Source organism: Adiantum capillus-veneris, chromosome 17 (assembly GCF_014529385.1).
Source record: "Adiantum capillus-veneris isolate H3 chromosome 17, ASM1452938v2, whole genome shotgun sequence".
NCBI lineage: Eukaryota > Viridiplantae > Streptophyta > Polypodiopsida > Polypodiales > Pteridaceae > Adiantum > Adiantum capillus-veneris.
The window spans coordinates 51,528,678-51,544,118 of record NC_140947.1 but is presented as its reverse complement, the minus strand read 5'-3'; positions in this window follow the sequence as shown (position 1 = coordinate 51,544,118).

The following is a 15,441-nucleotide window of genomic DNA, read 5'->3' as shown; positions in this document are numbered from 1 at the left end:
TCCACATTGAGTCCTTCTCTAAAAATAAGCCATTAGTATTTTCACCCTCCCCTCCTTTCTCCTCTCTCTCAAGCTAAAAAAACCATCACAAATTCCTCTTCTAATCACCTCTCAATTCATGCTTAATCTTGTTGTAATTCATAAGTTCTCATTCAATCCCTTTCTATTATTACTAGATATGCATTGATTTTATGTAGATTCTTTACATTTTAAAATAAGGAAGCTCTTGGACTCAAGCTATGGAGGAAGGAGTGAAGACAACACAAGTGATGATGGAGCCAATTAGTTGCAAATTGGTCAACAAATTACTTGGAAGGAGCTTCTTCATTGGTGGAATGTCCCTAATCAAGCTTCATTTGTACAAATTGCACTTGGATCTTAACCTCACTCCTAATCACTCTCTTTCCTATATAAAGAGTCCCCCCCCCCCCCTTTGTAATTTCAAGTCTCCCTCAGCCCCATTGAGTCTTTGTATCACTCATCATGAGCCCATAAAGCTCATTCATTCACTCTATTCTTGCACATACTAGAGTGCAAATTATTTTATGCTAGTAACCTCCCCTCCTCTTACTTATGTTAATTAAGAGAGATATTTTATGTGTGTGTGAGAGTGATTGATGTGATTTTGGCTAATTCTTGAGTTTTTGTTTAGTAATCTACATGCTATTTGTGTTGGGAGTGCTTGAAGTTATCCATTCCTTGTACACACACTAAGGTTAATGCTTCATTCATAGTGATAGCTCTCTCTCTCTCTTTCTCTCTCTCTCTCTCTCTCTCTCTCTCTCTCTCTCTCTCTCTCTCTCTCTCTCTCTGTAGCGGTCCTAGTCCACGCTTCCAAGACTAGGTGGTGCCCTCATCTCATTTCCCTTGTGGCGCAATGGAGTTTGTTTTGGTGTAGAGGCCGCCATTCCAAATTTCCTTCGTCAATGCCTCTAAGAGGCGTTTCCCACGGGTATATTGACGACGGCTTGGAACCCAACAGAAAGGACTATGCAAACTCCCTACTGGCACACATACTTTCTCATCTCCAATTTATTCTTTTATTAGTTAGATTCTTCCACGGAGTCTTTGGTCCCACCCTAGTCACTCCTTTACCTTCCAAAAGTCAATTGGATAGGTCTTGATTATTGAATACAATAACTGTGGGGTACCAACTGCTTTATGGTTTCCCTAGACCACCCCATCTTTGCGAGGTCGATGGCCACGTCATTGCTGACACTTTTTTTTTAATTATAAAAGTGCTTGTTTGCTTACCAGTTTCACGCTCTGCACTCCTACTTCGTCCTCGCCTCTATCTCTTGCTTCAATGCCATCTTTGTTTTGCCTCCCTCCCCCCCCCCCCCCCCACACACACACACGACGGACGTCTTCATTTCTTCGATGCCGGTGCAACATCGTTTTTTATTTTGCTATGTGTTTCTTTTTTTAAACCATTAGCACATATTTAAAAAATATATATAGCTCTCCTAATGGCTTCAAAAAAATATTAATTCACATTTTATATAGTGCAAGGACACACTTTAAAGAGAAACAAGTGAAAGGGTCACGAGGGCTTTTAAAAACGATAAGAAAGTGAGAAAATTGTTAGGTTGAATTAAACTGGTATCAGTGTTTGGGAAAGGATTGCCTCACCTTAGTCTTGAGCCGATTGAAAATCGAAACTAGCTAGCTGCAAACCATGGTAAACAAAAGAAAAACCGATGAAATATGTGAGATAGTCGTCCAAAAATTATGCAAATCTCAAAATTTTTGCTAGTATTTCCGATTTTCTTATTTGTGAGGAGGAAACTCGATCGCTTAATAACTGTTAACACTGACTGGAATTAAGCTATAAAATGCAAGAAATGTAAAGCCATGTGAAGTTGTGAAATGAAAGGTGAAATAAAACATATGTGTGTGTATAGAATTTATTAGAATTATGCAAGGTGAAGCTTCATTTTAGCATTCTAAACGATAGAATGAAAAAAAAAACATATATGTGTGTGTGTAAAATTTACTAAAATTATGCAAGGTATATCTTCACCTTAGCATTCTAAAACAATAGAATGCAAGAAAAGTAGACATGGAAGGATGTGAAATGAAAGGTAAGTTTCTATCATGCACCGAAAACAATGAAAGTCTCCCTAACCCAACACAACACTAAGTGTTTCTTTTAGAAAGCCAAAAAAACGCTAAAGGGAAAATAAGCAAAAGAAAGACAACATATATGTATCAATGTACTCTAGACCATCTTTTTTATATGCACACCACAAGTCTTTTGCCTTTCTATTTTCATAGGTCTTTTGCTAAACTCACCCTTCACGTATGCACTTAAAATGTTTTTGAAAGGCTAGTTTAGTTGGAAGAGGGTTGGACTTGCATCACCAAGCTAGTGAGTTCAACCCCCACTAATTGCCCTTGGTGGTATCCCAAGGCAAAGGATGGTCTCAGGTGCCTAGCTTGATGCATGGTGTTGGTGGAATAAAAAAGTTGACTTGTCAAAACTTTAAGAAAAAAAAGAGGTTTTGAAAGGATTTTAATTTTTTCGAGATTGGGGAGACCTAACTGCATGGTTAGTTGAAATATAAAAGGGAAATTACACATACAATCAATAATAGTCGATCAATAATAGTCACGTCCCATAAAGCATTATTTCCTACATCCATATTTTTTGCCTCCTCCTATCTTCAATCTTGCACATAGTCCTCTCTTTGCTCTTCTATAGCTTGCCATGACAAGTCCTGTTGTTCTTGATTTGTCAAAGAGATACTTGAATCATCATTTTCTTGAGCCCAAAAAATATTGAGATTAGTCAATATTCTCGAAATGAAAATGTCAAATCTTCATGAGAAAAATGTTATGATGAGAAGCGACCACTATTTTGTTGATGCAGATTTTGTGTTGGAGGAAGACAACCATGCTTATCACACTACCTTTGGTATGGTTTAGATCAAAGGACATGTAGCTGATGAATGAGGTGTTCATAGGTGAAGGTGAATGTCACCAAGATAGCACGGGCAATAAAAAGAGAACTTGATTGGAAGATGATCAACTTGGGCATAGTTTACATATCATGGTGGTAGATGTGAGAAATTCATCCATGAGTGTGATTTGGATGCTAAGCACACAAGAAGTTTTGGATAAATTCTCACAATAATTTCCACATTGCGACTTACCTCAACATCATGAGCTTCTGTGAGGGAGGTACCGCATACCTAGCTAGGTACGATTGGGGGCAAGGGACCGCCGGCCCGGTGGGGGGGCCAATGGTCCCCTGCCCCCAATCGTACCTAGCTAGGTATGCGGTGCCTCAGAAGCTCATGATGTTTTATGCATTGTATGAAAAACTTTGAAAAAGACTTTGTTTTCCTACATGAGAAAATTTCTAAATCTTCTCGTGGCAGGAGTGGCAGCACCTTGTTTTTGGGAATATAGATATATCCCCCATCTGCTTTGCATCTCGGAGGATTTGTAGATGAAAATGTGTGGCTAATTTCATCACCGTAAGGAAATATTATACTTTCGAGCATACATACTTTAGAAGATACCTAAAATGGTGGTTGGTCTAGTGGGTCTGAGCTTGGTATGTGGGTTGTTGCATAGGGCATAAAGGTGGTGCCTCATGAGGCATGATCATCAGGGTGCTTGGACAACCAATAGAGTTCCAAGTGGATTTTGTCCGAAGTATAGAGGCGGAAAATTTGTGAAGTGGAGGTCAAAATTAACAAATAAATTGATACACAGTAGAGTTTACTTTGATATAACCATGAGTGCAAGTGCAGAGGTGGTGAGAGGTGTGATTATAATGTGAGGTTTTTCTGGATACGCCTGTGAGGACTTTCAAAGTAGAAGAGAAAATAATAATAATAATGAAGTGGTGCCTTGTAAGCACCTCTATTAGGCGTTCCTCCTCCACACTGTCTCGCATGGGCATGCTCAAATGGGATCGATGGCTGAGGTGATATGGGCCGTCAGCTGCGCATTTGGTAATTTCGGGGCGTTTGGTAAATTTGGGAAGAAAAGTAAATTCGGGTCGATCTGCACCCCATGTCTTGAACCCCCAACCTCTCCACCATGAGCCATGTGCACTAACCACTACGCCCTCATGCGTATGTTGAAATATAGGGGATTCAATTATGTCATATTGTAAATGTGGATCGATTAGTAAATTTGGGGCAAATTTGTAAATTCGAGCAAACTAGTAAATTCGGGCAACCTCAAATCTGACAATCCATAATTGACGCGCGCTGCCTTTTCCTCCTCCACCATTGATCCCATTTGACCATGCCCGTGTGATATAGTGATGAGGGGTGTTCCTAAAAGTGCATGGGTTGGACTCTCAAGCGCATGATTCCATGGATCGTACTGCTTTGATGAACGCTATGTTGTTTCAAGCAATAAGACATGCAAGGGTAAATACACAAATTTGATTCAAATATGGATGTTGGATTGAAATAAAAATAGATTTGTACCCCGAAAGATTCTTTTGACCTATGCTATTAATATGGTGAGAAAGTATGTGTGCATTGTTACTGGGTGAAGTAAATAAAATTCAGTGGTCTCAAGATTCCTCAACATGACATTTCATTAAGGCTATTGCCTGTCTTTGCACCTCAAAACTACGTTACTTTCCTGCCTACGTAATCTGCGAACTGCTGCAGCAAACACCTCGCAACTGCGTGTGCGCTCCTTGCCGCACTGTCGAAGCAAGGGACTTGCCAATACACCGTGTGCGAGCCACAAACGGCTCCAAGCACACAACAAGCCTAAACTAGCAAGCTCAAGAGAACAAAGGGTGTGTCACTCACCGCTCTACGCTCGCCTTCGTGGTGGATTCCTCGCCGCGATGAAGAAGAAGCTGCAGTCGTGCCGCGCTCAACCGCTTCGCCGCCGTCGTGCCTTCGTAATGCTCGATCGTACACACACTCTCCCTCTCTCTCCCTCTCTCTCTCGCACACACACACACAAGGAGGTGAAGAAGAAGAAGAAGAAGAAGATGGAGATGGAGATGGAGCAAGAGCACTCTTCTATTGCACAAATGAGAGAATGAGTAAAAATTAGGTTTAGTTGGCTTTTATAGGAGCTCACCCCATTCACACTTGGGCGCCCATGCTTAACCAACTAATCCCTTGAATGTCCAAGTTAAAGTGCGCCTCTCATCGGCGATCACTCTACCTTTCTCTATTGGTCCGACAAGCCCGGTACCTGACTCTACCGAATACATAATACACTTCCATCGTAGGCGATAGGGTGTCCGTGAGCTGTGAGGGTTAACATGCCCCCCTTCCTGATGTAGATTCCGTCCTCGGAAGCTATTGAGTTGAAGCTGGTTCGTCGAGGTGGAAGAGCACTTGAGATGAATGTCCTTAGCCTTCTTTAGTCACTGCAAAATCAAACAACATTGGCACAGTAATTGCATTCACTTAAAAAGCATATGCAGTTTTAGGTAGACACATTGATTGGTCAAAGAATTTCAAACAATTTGGTAGCAATGAACATTAAATTGCAATGTAATCAAATGCATAAACAGATGTAAAGGTAGAAAATTAAACAAGTATGGGGTCGCTAATTTAACTGTCGAAAGGCACTAGAGATCGAATATTAATACCATGGGTAAGCTTCTTAATTTTCTGTGGTCAATTAAGTTGTTTAATCGCGAGAGCCAAGTATTCATGTTCGAGGGCTGACTAGAGGCTATATCTAGAAAACCTTGTAGTTAAGCTACCATAAAAGGAATTTCTCATGAAATCATCGCCTGACTGATTACTTTTTCATTGACCCCCCAAAGTCTTTATACATTGATTCAATTATGATGTGTGTGCTTATTTTGTATGCCTTGGGTTTTTTGCTTTTCAAGGAAAAGCGCCCACGCTGGGAACCTCTAGGGCTCTAGTACCATAGGCAATACATGTGAGTGAAGTACCAAATCAAGCTAAGATTTCTCTTCCAGCTTAAGATTTTACAGTGTGGCACTTTGATTTTTTGTTTGTTCATTTTCAGCATTTTAATTTTGTAACTTTGGGGGGTCATATAAAACTGTTACCCTCCCCAGGCTCCTTTCCATAAACCAAATGAAAGGGTGTGTACCCTAATGCGGTTTTGAAGGAGGTTCTATAGGCCCATAGAGCTCCATTCAGGTGTTTGTCCCAATCTTGGCGCCTGGCATGTACCTGTTTGGTGAGAATTTTGCAAATGATTCCATTTACCTTTTCCACCAAGCCATTGCATTGAGGGTAGTAAGGAGTAGAGTGTTGATGCTGAATATTTAGCGTCTGCATGAGTTCTCCTACCAAGTCTGCTCTAAACCCTGGTCCTCTATCAGATAGTATTTCAAGAGGGGTGCCAAACCGGCAACAGATGTGGTCAAAGATGAACTGACTCACATCCTTAGTAGTAATTCTATTGGTCGGCATAGCCTTAGCCCATCTAGTCATGTAGTCTACTCCCATAATGATGTACTCTTTACCTAACTGAGTGCGTGGTAGAGGCCCTATGCCATCAATTCCCCACTTCTCAAAGGGCCCATATACCTTTATTGGGTTCTGAGGTTCAGCTATGAGCCGTGGTGGTCCTGGTTTCTGACATTCATCACATGTTTGACACCAGTATTTGACATCACGATGAAGACTTAGCCAAGTAAACCCAGCTTGTAGAACCTTTCTACTAGTGATGTCGTGTGCAAAGTGTCCTCCGCACATATCATCCTGAAAAGCTTTTAAAATCTCTTCACTTTCACTCTTCAAAGGCACTCTCCTAAGCATACCATCCTTACCAAGACAATACAAGTTATCATTTACTATGCGATACCTGGTAGCCTTCCTAGCTAACCATCGCCTTTCCCCTGCATTCAAGTGTTTAGGAGCCTCTCCTTGCTCCAGAATGTGCATAATATCTTCTAAGTCCTCCTTGCCTTGCTGAAGTGGAAGTTTGATGGCCACTGCTCCCACTATTGACTCATTTAACTTCGATGATGCTAGGTGGTCTGCATCCTTGTTCTGGTCTCTTGGCACATGATGTACTTGTGCCTCCCTAAATCTCCTCATAAGAGCTTTGGCTTCTCTCATTTTAGTAGAGAGAGTGGCATTTTTGCAAGCCCATGTACCTTGCATTTGCCTTACCAAAAGCATGGAGTCACCAAAAGCATTTAATCTCTCAATTGAGTTATCCAAGAACCAACAAAGGCCATGAATTAGAGCTTGATATTCTGCTTCATTGTTGGAGTGGACATCTTCTAGAGTGATCCCTTCACCATGGATCCTCTCTCCCAATGGAGATAAGACCACGATGCCTGCAGCTGCCTTATCCTTGGTTCTCTTGTATGCTCCATCAAAGTAGAGGCTATAAGCATTGACCAAAGCCTCTAGAGCTGGAGGTGGTGGTAGTTCCTTTCTCTTCAAATGGAAAACTTTTTCATAGCACTTGTTTGTTAAAATGTCGGCTAAGCATGCTCGAGTTGTTCTTTCAACATGTATTGTATAATCAAACTCTTGAAGTCGCACCACCCACTTTGCTATTTTGTCAGAGATTTCCATATGTTGTAGTGCATAGGGAAACATATCCTCCACACTGATAATTACAAACCTCTTCGGCAGCAAGTATGGCCGAAATTTGGTTACAGCAAACATGAGAGCTAACACTAGCTGCTCCATCAGGGTGTAGGCCTTCTCTGTGTTTTCCATGAGGCGGCTAGCAAAATACACAGGCCTCATAAAGGATGTTTTTGGATCTTTTTGTAGGAGGGCAGCACCAATGGCCTCTTCTCCCACACTAGGGTTTACAAAGAATGTTTCTTCCCAACAAGGTTGGAGGATTACAGGGAGTGACCCTAACATTTTTTTAATCTCTCTAAAATGCCCATCACTTTCTTCACTCCAAACAAGCGTCTCTTGACGAGTCAGCTGTTGTAGAGGAAATATCACTTGGGAGAGTAAGTGTATGAATCTACTCAAATATCTTAGCTTTTGCAAGAAAGAGATTAATTGTTTGATAGAAGTTGGGGAAGGTAGATTTAGCAATGTTTCTATCTTTTCAGGATCTACCTCGATTCCATCAATGGACGCTACATGCCCCAATAGTGTAACCTTGCTTTCCCCAATGTGACATTTGTCCTTCTTTAGTTGTCCACCCAGCTTAGCTAAACGGGTAAATCCTTCATCAATCGTGCCGAGATGCATACTTTTGGAGCTGTAAATACAAAAGTCATCTATGAAAACCCTTATGGACTTACCAAAGTAAGGTTGGAAGACCATGTTCATGAATCGTTGAAAGGTGGCTGGAGCGTTGGTGAGACCAAAAGGCATGACTCGAAATGCAAAACAGCCCCATGGTGTGATGAAAGTAGTCTTTTTCTGGTCTTCCTCTGCAATGCGTATTTGAAAGTAGCCGGAGTAGCCATCACACACTGTGTATCGCTCATGGCTTGCTACTTCATTTAGAATCTCATCTTGAAATGGGAGAGGGAAGTGGTCCCTCTTTGTTGCAGCATTTAGTGGCTTGTCATCCACGCACACTCGCCATTTACCATTCTTCTTTGGCCTGACCACTACTGGGGAGACCCATTCTGAATCTTCTACTGGGTATATGAATCCTGCTTCTAAGAGTCTCTTCACCTCGGACAAAAGTGCATTTTGTTGCACAACTCCTAATCTTCTTAGTTTTTGTACTACTGGCTTGCTCCCTTCTTTTAGATGGATATGATGCTTCACTGCAGTGACACCTGTAATGTGAGTGTAATCAGAAATAAACAATGATGCATGCTTCTTGAGAACATTTACACAACCCTCCTTTTCTTCTTCCTTTATATCCTTGGATAACATCTTCTCTAGGCTGGCATCCCACACATTCTCTATTTGGATCCTTGGGTTGTCTTCTGATGAGGTAGTTTCCTTTATGGTGACGCCCATGACTTCGAGAGTGCTATCACTCTCTTCACTTGAACTCTCTTCCTCGTCCATGGATGAGGAGCATCCACTTAAGCTCCACTCATCAGCTGACGTCTCTAGTTCAAGGTTCTCTTGTCGCCCATTCTTCAAGTTATAAACCACCTTCCGACTATGGCCACCCATGCGAGGCCTCAAATCCAAGTCTCCTGTTGCGCAATCTTGCCTATCTCCTATACCCATGAGCCAAGGTCGTCCTAAAATAAGGGGGTATCCTTCTCCCTTTACTGGCATCACATAAGCATCAACCTCTGTAGTGATTCCAAAAACAGAAACTCTCAAAGCTTTCACTACACCCACACAAGTGACAGAGACATTATTGGCCATTTTTGCCCTAAAGTTTGATGATTCCATTACCTCTAAACCCAATTGATGCATTAGCTTTTCTGTCATGACACAAACCTCTGCTCCACTATCAATGTAAGTTTTTGGAATCCGTTGTCCCTTGATTTGAGCCTCCACCAAAGGCACTATATCCTTGAGACCATATGCTTTGATTACACTTACTAGCTTACTTCGCTTTGCCCTCGTGCTCACCATTTTTTACCATTGTCGTCGCAGCTTTGGGGAGATATGAAGTAGTTGTGGCCAAGTAATCTTTGTTCCTTGAGAACTCACATCAGCTGTCAAGTCATAAGGTTGTGTCCGAGATCCCATAGGGAAATCAGAGATGTCAATTTGAGACCTAGTACGGGTCTTTCTCTTCTTGGCTTCATCTTTAGTTGCCCGAGATGTACTTGCTTCATTGCTTGCATCCTTGCTTGTTTCTTTACTTACTTCATCTTGGACACGCACACGCTTGATAGGCATTGTAGCCACTTCATCTATCTTCATCTTCCCTTTAGCTATTTCTTCCTGGTTGCTTCTGCCCTTGACGACCTCCTCCATCCTTATGATGCTCACATTTGGTTGAGTAGCAGGGGCTTGAGCTTGAGCACGAGGTGGCTGCAAAATTTGAGGTTGCGGTTGCTCTTGTGCTTGAGCTCTAGCACGAGGAGGACTTACTTGTTGTCGAGGACCTCTGACAGGGTAGTCATATCTTCTGGGATGAGGGCAATTATACATGCCGTGGCCATTTTCCCCACAATTGTAACACAACATTTCCCTTGCTTGACGTCACATTGGTGGCCGATTCCCACCATTCCCCTCAATAGGCCTTCTTGCACCTTGCACAAGATTTACTCTCAAACCCTCTAGCTGGTTTGTGAGATTGTTTATTTGTTGGAGCATATCTTCTTGTTGACCTCTATTGAGGTCTGGTGCATTAGGCACATTTGGAGGTACGTGAGAAGCTTCCATAGTTGTGATATTGCCTCCCAAAGCTAGCTGGCCAGCTTGGGCTTGATAGAGAATCTTTCAATTCTTTTCCCTAGCAATTCTTAAGGCATCTTCAAAAGTATTTGGAAATTTTCTCTTTACCTTCTCCCTTAGCAAGGGGTACAAACATGAGATAAATCGATCCTTTTGGAGGCAATTGGGAGCTCACTCACCAGGGTTTAGTGAGTCTGACCATTGCCCCCAAAGTTTCAGAAAACCTTCCTCATAGGTTGCATAACCATGAGGGTCAACTTGATGAAGGGCCAAAAGCCGTTGCCATAGTTCTTCTGCCGAATTGGCTCGTTGAAATCTTCGTAGGAAAGCCGCCTTCAATCCCTCCCAATCAGCTCTTTGGGTTGGATCTAGAGCCTGAAACCATACCCTAGCTTCTTCTTTGAGCACCAAAGGAAAAGCTCTCAATTTCAATGCTTCGTCATCCCTCCCAGAGACAAGGAAAGCCATCTCCAAGTTATCCAAAAAATCCCCAGCATTTTCCCCACTATGCCCAAAAAAATTAGGGAAAGCCATCATAAAATGGATTGCCTTCCTCTCAATACAACACAAAGATGAAAATGTCTAGGCCCAAATCATATCTTATTAAGGGTAGAATAAATGGATTGATAGATGCATTAATCTCAGCTAGACGACGAGGGCCTAGTAAGTTCCTTATGATGTTTTGGAACCTAAGCTTTGTGCTAGCTATTATATGCATAGTTTGTCTAGCAAGAGGTTGGAAAGGTCCATATAAATCCCTATGATTCATGCAGTATGCTTAAAGCAAGATGAAGATGTGAACATCAAAAGATACATTATACTCCAAAATAGGAAATATTATAGGGTCAGGGGACAACAATATCTCTCTCAACCTCTCAGCTCCAAAATAGAAGACCAATCTTTGTTGGAAAAAAATCTTTCTACCAATGCGCACATTCACCCTAATATTCTGAACTGATTGAAAGTTGTAGAAAATGGGATTATTCATTGGTGCATTAAATACAAACTTCCATGAAGCACCTCATTGAAGTTCAGCTCTCTTGGATCCCACCATTTGAGAGATGCGAAGAATTTGCTCACCAGTGATTAGCCTAGCTTTGGTGTGACCATCTTCAGCTTTGTAGAGTTCATAGGGTTCAATGGCTACCCTCTCAACCACCTTGAGCCTTCTTACTAGTAGTAGTTGGAGTGCATCACCATATGTAGCCTCTTGCCAATACCGCACACCATTGATGTGTAGCTCCCCCTCCAAAAACTTTTTAATACCCGAGTTTGAGAGTGCTTTCAACACTTGAAGTCGAGGCTTCAAAGGGAGTGTCTTCACACTAGCCACAAAGCACTCAACACAATGCTTTGACCTAGAGACTTGATGACTACAAGATTTTCCTTGAAGCAAAGAAGGGTGTATGTAGTTAACTCTCTTTACCCGCATACGTGCCGTTTGTCGATAAAGACGCTTCTTTTCTCGAGCTTCTTGGGAAGACCATAGTGGAAGTCTTGGAGAATTTGATGGACCTTCCTTCATAGGATTGGCAGAGCGCTGCTTGAGAACTCCTCCATGGGGCCACCAATTTATGACGAAGGAAATTTGGAATGGCGGCCTCTACACCAAAACAAACTCCATTGCGCCACAAGGGAAATGAGATGAGGGCACCACCTAGTCTTGGAAGCGTGGACTAGGACCGCTACACAAAGAGAGAGAGAGAGAGAGAGAGAGAGCTATCACTATGAATGAAGCATTAACCTTAGTGTGTGTACAAGGAATGGATAACTTCAAGCACTCCCAACACAAATAGCATGTAGAGTACTAAACAACAACTCAAGAATTAGCCAAAATCACATCAAGCACTCTCACACACACATAAAAGATCTCTCTTAATTAACATAAGTAAGAGGAGGGGAGGTTACTAGCATAAAATAATTTGCACTCTAGTATGTGCAAGAATAGAGTGAATGAATGAGCTTTATGGGCCCATGATGAGTGATACAAAGACTCAATGGGGCTGAGGGAGACTTGAAATTACAAAGGGGGGGGGGGGGCGCTCTTTATATAGGAAAGAGAGTGATTAGGAGTGAGGTTAAGATCCAAGTGTAATTTGTACAAATGAAGCTTGATTAGGGACATTCCACCAATGAAGAAGCTCCTTCCAAGTAATTTGTTGACCAATTTGCAACTACTTGGCTCCATCATCACTTGTGTTGTCTTCACTCCTTCCTCCATAGCTTGAGTCCAAGAGCTTCCTTATTTTAAAATGTAAATAATCTACATAAAATCAATGCATATCTAGTAATAATAGAAAGGGGTTGAATGAGAACTTATGAATTACAACAAGATTAATCATGAATTGAGAGGTGATTTGAAGAGGAATTTGTGATGGTTTTTTGAGCTTGAGAGAGAGGAGAAAGGAGGGGAGGGTGAAAAGACTAATGGCTTATTTTTAGAGAAGGACTCAATGAGGAAAAGGAAGGGTGTGTGTGTAAAGGTAGCGGGGGTGGTCTCCACCATAGTTGAAAAAACTGGCGTCCGCCATTTTGGCCATATCTCCTAGACCGTAGATGCAAAAATTATAAAAACAAATATGGTATGAATCTCCAGCTCATCAGCTACAACTTTGGTGAAGACAACTTTTGTTGGATCAGAGTGGAAGTATTTTTTAAAAATCCAGCAAAATCATGTGTTTGTTTCCTACCTTTACCAAGTCTTCCACCTGGGTCCCATCTGATTGAATCATCATATGGCTCCAAATCCATGATGATATGAGCCACGCATGACCCTTGAATCATGGGTGCATGGCTCCACAACCACATCATATCTTTTCTTTTCACATTTACATATTTTCCCTTCCCTTTACCACTAGGTTCTCCCTTTCACCTCCGGTGAACTAGTCAAGGAAAAATTCCCATCAAATCATTTTTTGAATTTTTCCAAGAGGTTGTTCTCACTCTTTCTTTTATTGTAAACCTCTAGAATCAAGGAAAACCAACAAAATATAGTAAACAAAAATTTGTGATAGGCTCGGATCAGCACGTAGATACACTTATAGTTTGCATGGTAACCGTTTTTCCTATATATGTAAAAGGCTATACATCAATAAAAATATAGATTTATTTTTCTGTGCCGTGTTGATTCTCTCTCTCTCTCTCTCTCTCTCTCTCTCTCTCTCTCTCTCTCTCTCTCTCTCTCTCTCTCTCTCTCTCTCTCTCTTCGACTCTTTCTTTGCTCATCCCAGCACTGGTATTAGAGCCACAGGCTGTGGTACTTCTCAAGACGCTCACGTCCTTCGTAGAGATTCAGATCCTTAGGGGTGGCGTGTAACTATCTACAAGCGGTGAAGACGAAGGCGTCTGAAGAGGCGGTTGTTCCTAGGCGGGCAGAGGCCATAGGCACAGAGGCAGCATCTCAAGACGCACGCAGTGGACCTGGCAGCATCTCAAGACGCTGCCTTGGCAGTGTGCTTCTCAAAACATAGCCTCTGTAAGCATTTCAAAATTCATGGCATAGCATTTCTGTAGAGTGCGTTGGCGGGAGCTTTTCAAAACGCTGTTGTAAAGGCTGAGCTTGACAACTAGACTTCCCTGCAAGCATCTCAAAAGGCTGCAGTTGCCAAGGTGTGACGGTAGCAGCTTGCATGCACATAACACTACAAGTCAATCTTTAAATAGAAGGTAAATACAGGTAATATCCCTCTTAAGCAGGCTTCTTGAAAGCTGCAAGATGGCATCCAAAATCGATAAATTTAATCGATGCGGCTTCCACACCTGGCAAATCAAAGTGAAGGGATATCTGATGCGAAAGAATCTGTGGAGCATCATCAAGCCTCTATCAACCAATGAAGCAGGCACATCCGCTGCAATTTCCAGAGCACTATCTATCGAGCAACAACGCAAGGACGAGCAAGCATTAGGTATTATTTTGACATCTCTTGAAGATGATTTTATTCATTCTCTAGATGAAATGCAATCTTCCAACATTGCTTGGATGGAACTAGAGAAAATGTTTGGTCATAAAGCCAAATACTCCAAAATGAGTTTTAAAATGGAGTTGTATTCTCTTTCTATGTGTGATGATGAGAATATTGCATCTTTAGCTAACAGACTGAAAAGCATCCACACTCAGTTGATTTATTTAAAGCTCTTTTCCCAGATGAAGATCTTATACCGTTTTTCTGAATACCCTACCTGCAGAATTTTGTCAAATTATAACTATTTTAAAGGAGAAGGATCTGCTACCATCTTTGGATGGTATTGTTAATTCATTGCAGGAAGAAGAAAAACGAGTACCACATATTAGTTCTTTCGTACCGACTGCATATGTAGCTCGTGGTTGCACTTCGACTGCAACTTCAACCAGGCCTACTACCAGCACTAGATCGTGTGCAATATGTGGCCGCAACAATCATCAAACCAAGGATTGTTTCAGCAAAAATCCTTGCATCCACTGTGGAAAGACCAATCATACTTCAGGTAAATGTTTTAAGAAGAATAAGCGACAGATTAACATGGTTTAAAGTGATGAAGATGTGTTCGTGGATAATGATGTCCTGTAGTTTTCATTCTATTTTATGTTTCCTTTTATGTCAGCCATTTGTCAATAAAATGTACGGGTTATAAACATTGCCATACATCAGTGGTAAGACCGCCCTTTTATGTTTGGTTCTAAGTTCTGGTTTATCTCACATTGATAGTTGTTTGAGAGAAGTGCACACACACACACCTATGTTATTGTCAAGGGGGGGACTTCTACTCATAGTTTTAGGTGATTGAACTCTGCCATGGTCTGTCTCGAGTCCATTGTTAGTGGTTTGGGTTTGAGGGGGGGGTTGTTAGGTTTCAAGACCTCGTCAGTATACCCATGGGAAACGCCTCTTAAAGGCATGCAGATACACTTGTAATTTGCATGGTAACCTTTTTGCCTATATATGTAAAAGTCTATACATAAATAAAAATATAGTGTTATTTTCCTGTGCCGTGTCAATTCTCTTTGCTCTCTTTGGGCACACATTGACACGGTTGTATGCATCCATTCTTGAGCAGCAGTTGAGTAATTGGGCAAAGGGTGAGGGTGTACGAGCAAAGGGCCAGGCCGGTTTTAGGAGGGGTTTCTCCACTCTTGATCATATTCTGACACTCAGAGCCATCATTGAGGAGGGCACGTCACATGGGAGACGGATTTATTGTAGCTTTGTGGATTTCCGCAAAGCATTTGACATGG